The sequence below is a fragment of the Marmota marmota genome, unplaced genomic scaffold (genome assembly GCF_001458135.2).
Source record: "Marmota marmota marmota unplaced genomic scaffold, marMar, whole genome shotgun sequence".
NCBI classification, from domain to species: Eukaryota; Metazoa; Chordata; class Mammalia; order Rodentia; family Sciuridae; genus Marmota; species Marmota marmota.
The window spans coordinates 14,090,785-14,096,159 of NW_026000261.1; the positions used below are offsets into that span (position 1 = coordinate 14,090,785).

Consider the following 5,375-nt stretch of genomic DNA (forward strand, 5'->3'; position numbering starts at 1 on the left):
CTGTCATTAGGCAGGTTACAGAGTTAGCAACTTTATGCTGCTTGTTCCTCAGTTACATACAATAGTTGCAATGTGCAATTATTAGGAGTTTTGTGTAGCTCTCAAGAAATTCCATTGTTTAAAGTTATTTTTATGTGGACAAGTCTAGATGCAGTGGAGGTTGGTGAAACATTGTGGTTGTTTAACAAGAGAGTTTCTTTATTCCCAGGCACTGTGTGCCTGAGATCAAGGTCGAGTCTGATAAGACTCTAATACACAGCCTCCTCATGCAGGCAATTGCTACAATAGCCAGGCATTTCCTAGTAGCCAGACATTCTGTGCTTTACATAGAAACTTCCTAGCAGCCAGGTATATTGTGCCTCTGCACAAAAACTTCCTTAGCCACCAAGTATGCCATAGCCATGAAGCTCTCAGAGACTCCAATCACAAACACAGAACCCTTACAAATAGCTTGACTGTTTATATTTTTATGTGATCTTTTGAATAGTATTTTTCCTTCATTCTGTGAGGTCCCATTGCTCAATTTAATCTTTTATAAATTATACTTTTGATTTTAATCCAAACAATTCTTTGCATTGCCCTAAATCACAAGGTTTTTTTTAGATATTTCTGTTTTTATTTTATAGTTTTGTTTTCATTTTACATTTCGTCTGTGAGATGGATAATTTTATGTGTACATTTTTCTGGTTTAAAGATTTACTATATCTGGTAGAACTTTATTTTGGTGTGTTTTTAAAGGTTTCTCTGAGAGAAATTAGCACTGAGTGAGTAGACTAACATAGTATGTGTAAATCACCAAAGTGTGCAGGCATCATTCAATACCTTGAGAATAAAAAGATAAAGAGAAAAAAGAAAAAAAAATGGAAGATGGACATGTATTAGCCTTTTATTGATGTAAAAAAAATTCCTGATATCCATAAAACAAATAAATATTTATTTTGGATTATGGTTTCAGATGTTTCAGCTTATGATGGTCACTTAGCCCTATCATTTTGCAATGGTTGAGGCTGAACACCATGGCATGGTGAGATTTCTGGAGAAAGATACTTACAACATTGCCTGGGAAGGAAATAGAATAAGAAACCGGGCCCAAACTTTCCTTTAAGGTTATTCTTCTAGTGAATTAACTTTCTTCCAGTAGGTCTCACATCTTAAAAGCTTTACTGCCTCCCAATAGGAAAACAGATTAGTGAATAAACTTTCAAAATAAGGCTTTTGCGAGGCATTTAAAATTCATCCTTAACAGGCAAATTCTCCCTTTTCTATGGCTGATAAATCCTTCTTCTCCTGTTCTTGGATATCACAGCTCATGATTCTTGGTCTTGAATTTCTGGGACTTCTACATTTCATTCCCCTTGTTCTTAGGTTTTTCATTTTCTTGTTATCAATCAATCTCTCACATGCACAGATTCTATTGCTTATTTATACCTTTAGAACTCTTGACTAATACAGTCTGCCATCCACTTGTGTTAATTTTTGCATAAGATATGAAGATTACTTCGATGTTCTTACCTACAGATATCAATTTGTTTCAGTGGTATTTGTTGATGTATCAGTTTCCTCCATCAAACTTCTTGTTTTCACATTACTATGATGTTAATTAAGCATATCTGTATACATATTTCTGGGATCTTTATTCAACTCTATTAATTTATGCTTCTATCCCTTCGCTAGTTCCCTACTATCTTGATTATTTTATCATGTTTTAATATTGAGAAAACTGGTTGCTCCTATGTCATTTTTTCACTTCACAATTTGTAGCTATTCTAGAGCTTGCATAATTTTGCATAAAATTTAAAATAAAATTGTCTTTGTCTAAATATAGGATATACACTAAATTTCCAGACCTTTTAGGTTAGGGACATGTTATCTCTTTACTATGTTGAGTCTTCAAATCATGGACACTTCATATCCCTCTATTTAACTTTGATTTTTTTATAGTAAAGACTGAATCCAAGGGTGCTTAAACACTGAGCCACATCCCCAGACTTTTTTTTTGTATTTTATTTAGAGACAGGGTCTCACTGAGTTATGTAGGGCCTCACTAAATTGCTGAGGCTGTATTTGAACTTGTAGTCCTACCACCTCAGCTTCTTAAGGTTCTGAGATTAGAGGTATGCACCACCATGTCTGATTTCTCTGCTATTTTTGATTAAGGTTTTGTAACTTTCACAAATGAATTATGAATATATTTTGTTACACTTATATGTATGTGCTTCAACTTTAGGGGAGCAATAGCTAATAGAATTGTGTTTATTTGTAGTTTTATTCCCATTATTTTTATTAATATATAAAATTTTAATACATTTTTACATGCTAATCTTATGTCATGTGTCCTTTCTGAACTCATTTAGTCCTTACAGAAACTAACTTATAAAAGTTCTACATTTCGATAATTTTTAACATTATGTTGTGGCAATTTTAACTTTCTCAAGTAATAAACCTGTAATGATTTAGGGGATATAGTAGAATAAAATAACATCTATTACAGTAAAACAAAATTTATAATAGCCTTTTTACCCAAAGATTTACCTTCCTTATGTAAAGTTCAATTCTTAAAAAGTAATTCTGATTAATTTCTATATGACTGGTTTTTTTTACTTCAATATGCTTAAAATATTAGATCTTCAAACTTCCTTATTCTTTTGAAATATATATATATATATATATATATTATTTTTGTAAAAACTTAGTCTTCTCTAAAATAATACTAAGAGTATTTTTTCAATCTGAGACATTTTAGTCAAATTCATTAGTATTATCTAAATATTAGAGAGACTATTTGAACCAGGTATGGTGGTACATGTCTGTAATCCCAGCAACTGTGGAGGCTGAGGCAAGAAGATTTTAAGTTTGAGACCAGTCTCAGCAACTTTGTGAGGCCCTAAGTAACCTAGAAAGACCCTATCTCACAATAACATATATAACAAAAAATAAATAACTGGGCATGTAGATCAGTGATAAAGCATCCCTGGGTTAAATATCCAGTACCAATAATAATAATAATAATAATCATCATCACACTATTATAAGTAATGGTGATATTTCTGAATTACAGAACCATTAGTATAGAAATACTTGGGTGTATTTCTATATAATTGTTATGAACAGGTATTTAGGATGTACTTCTCACTGGATCAGTGGGTACTTATAATGACAGCCAATCTGAATACATAAGAAATACTGGATTCCTGCTGGTACTCAGAAGAGTAGAGGAGAGCAAAGGGTACTATCTTTTGAAATTGACAGTCTATTTTGAAAGATAAAGGTGTGGCTGACAAGGACATATGTCAGGGACTAATCAGAAGTTGATGAAAAATACTACCTCCCTCAACCACAGAAGTGGCTGAAAGATAGGGTAGTTCATTCACACATGTCTCCATAGCACACACATAGGTACTCTTAGAACAAGAGGTGCAATTCAGGCCAGATTAATCTATAGAATAAGAAAGTGAGGAATCTGGCCAATTGCCCCATAAAACTTAGTTCTCACCTACTGATACTCTAAAAAAGACATTCTGAGGATGAAAAGTAGTATATCCTAATCGATCCCCCCAATAGAGGTGGCCATGCAAGAAGGGGATCATATTTGCATTCTGCATACATGTTTACCTAACATGTTTGGCCAGTTTTTGTCAGAGCTAAATTGAAAGGGTATCAGAATTTGTTTTAATGGCTTCTTCATAGGTGGCAGTTTCTAAATATTGAAACACCAGACACAGACTCCATTTAAAAAAAGAAGAATAAGAAAAAGAAAAGAAAAAACAAAACAAAACAAAAAAGTGCTTGCTTCAGCAGCACATAAACTAAAATTGGAATGATACAGAGAAGATTAGCATGGCCCCTGTGAAAAGATAATACACAAATTTGTAAAGTGTTCCATATTAAAAAAAAAGAAACAAAACAAAACGAAAAAGTAATCTGGATCTTTGTATGATAAGTGATGTTCTAACTGATTGATATTATCTAATACCTAGTGTCTCCTATAAACAACTATTCCATGTCACCCTTTTCTTTTGCACTCATCTTATTCTTCCCGTTTTAAACAGTCTTTCCTCTGACCCCACTCTCTACCATCTTTTCTTTTTTATTTACCTTATTTCAGTCTTATTTATTTTCATTGCATTTTCAAATTCAATTTATTATGCAATTATTAATTTGTAACCATTTCAGCCAATTCTGTATTACACCTCACACATTACTCTTATGTTAAGAAAGTTGTAGAGATCATTCATAATTATATTTATATTATATATTGATATATCATTTACTTTTAATCTATAACTGTTACTTTTGGCATTCTATTCTTCCACAAGGTCACTGAAGATTGAAATTAGCACTTGGATTAGACTGAGCATATGTTTTGAACCTAAGATGCACTGTCAGCACAGGACTGGTTCTAAAGAAACAATTACTCATCCCAGTGAAACTGGAGTTCTTCACAAAACCAAATTTTCCACTCTGCAGTGTATGGAGTAGGGGAGTTCTAACTTAAGGCCTCTGCAGACAAGAAAGCCTATTCTAGTGTTAGCAGCTAATCAGAGCAGAGAAATGTGTGCTGTTATCAGCTCTGTGGGTTAAAAACAATGAAGTCAGATTTTTCTCTGCTGCTACAGCAACAGGCATGTTGCACTTCTCAGTGCTGAGGAATACCCTTCTCCATATAATAGCAGACCCAAGCAGCTCACCACCAGTTTCGCTTCAGGTTCTTTTCTTGTGAACTTGAATAATGAAATCCATGGAAAATGAAGGGTGAGTGTAAAAGAGTAGGATTTATTCCAGAGAGAAGAAAATTAGCAGTGCTTTCTTAAAATGAGAAGGGGGGTTGGATAGCAGTCTTTTTCCTTCCCAGTGTGTCAGCCTAGGGGTTAATATAGGGTCACTGGTCAAAATCTTTGTTAAACAAGTATTTGAAAGTGTTGAGTCTTTTGATTCAGCTGGTGACCTTCTGATTGACTACACATTTTTTGCAACTTTCCTAACCTCTATCCAGATCTGTTCCTACCAGTTTTCCTGCTTTTCTGGGACAAAGACTTGGCTGAAATTATCAAAATGTGGCCTTTACATTAAAAAAGTCTTAAGTGGGGTCTATTAACTTGACTACATACCCAGTTTATTATCTACCTTATCTTGAAGGGTCCCTACATAAAAGAGAAAGAATATATCTCAAGGGATGGTCAAATCTGGAACCTCAGAAATCATGAGGAAACAGAATAATATAATCCAACCCTAATAGTTACAACTCACCAATAAAGGAGCCAACAGACACTAACTGGAAGAAATTCCAGAGAATCATAGCACCTGGGACAGTGTTTTGTTTCTTCTTTGCTAACAAAACATTAAACTTCCTTTTTTTTTTTTTTTTTTTTCAGGGA

The 5,375-nt window shown here is 33.6% G+C and overlaps 1 non-coding gene across 1 annotated transcript; it reads left to right on the plus strand.

Moving 5' to 3' along the window:
* The first annotated feature begins 3,782 nt into the window (after nt 1-3,782).
* Nucleotides 3,783-3,889, plus strand: LOC125614311. Its single transcript, XR_007344925.1, has one exon. It is a non-coding gene; the product is annotated as a U6 spliceosomal RNA (small nuclear RNA).
* The last annotated feature ends 1,486 nt before the right edge of the window (nt 3,890-5,375 follow it).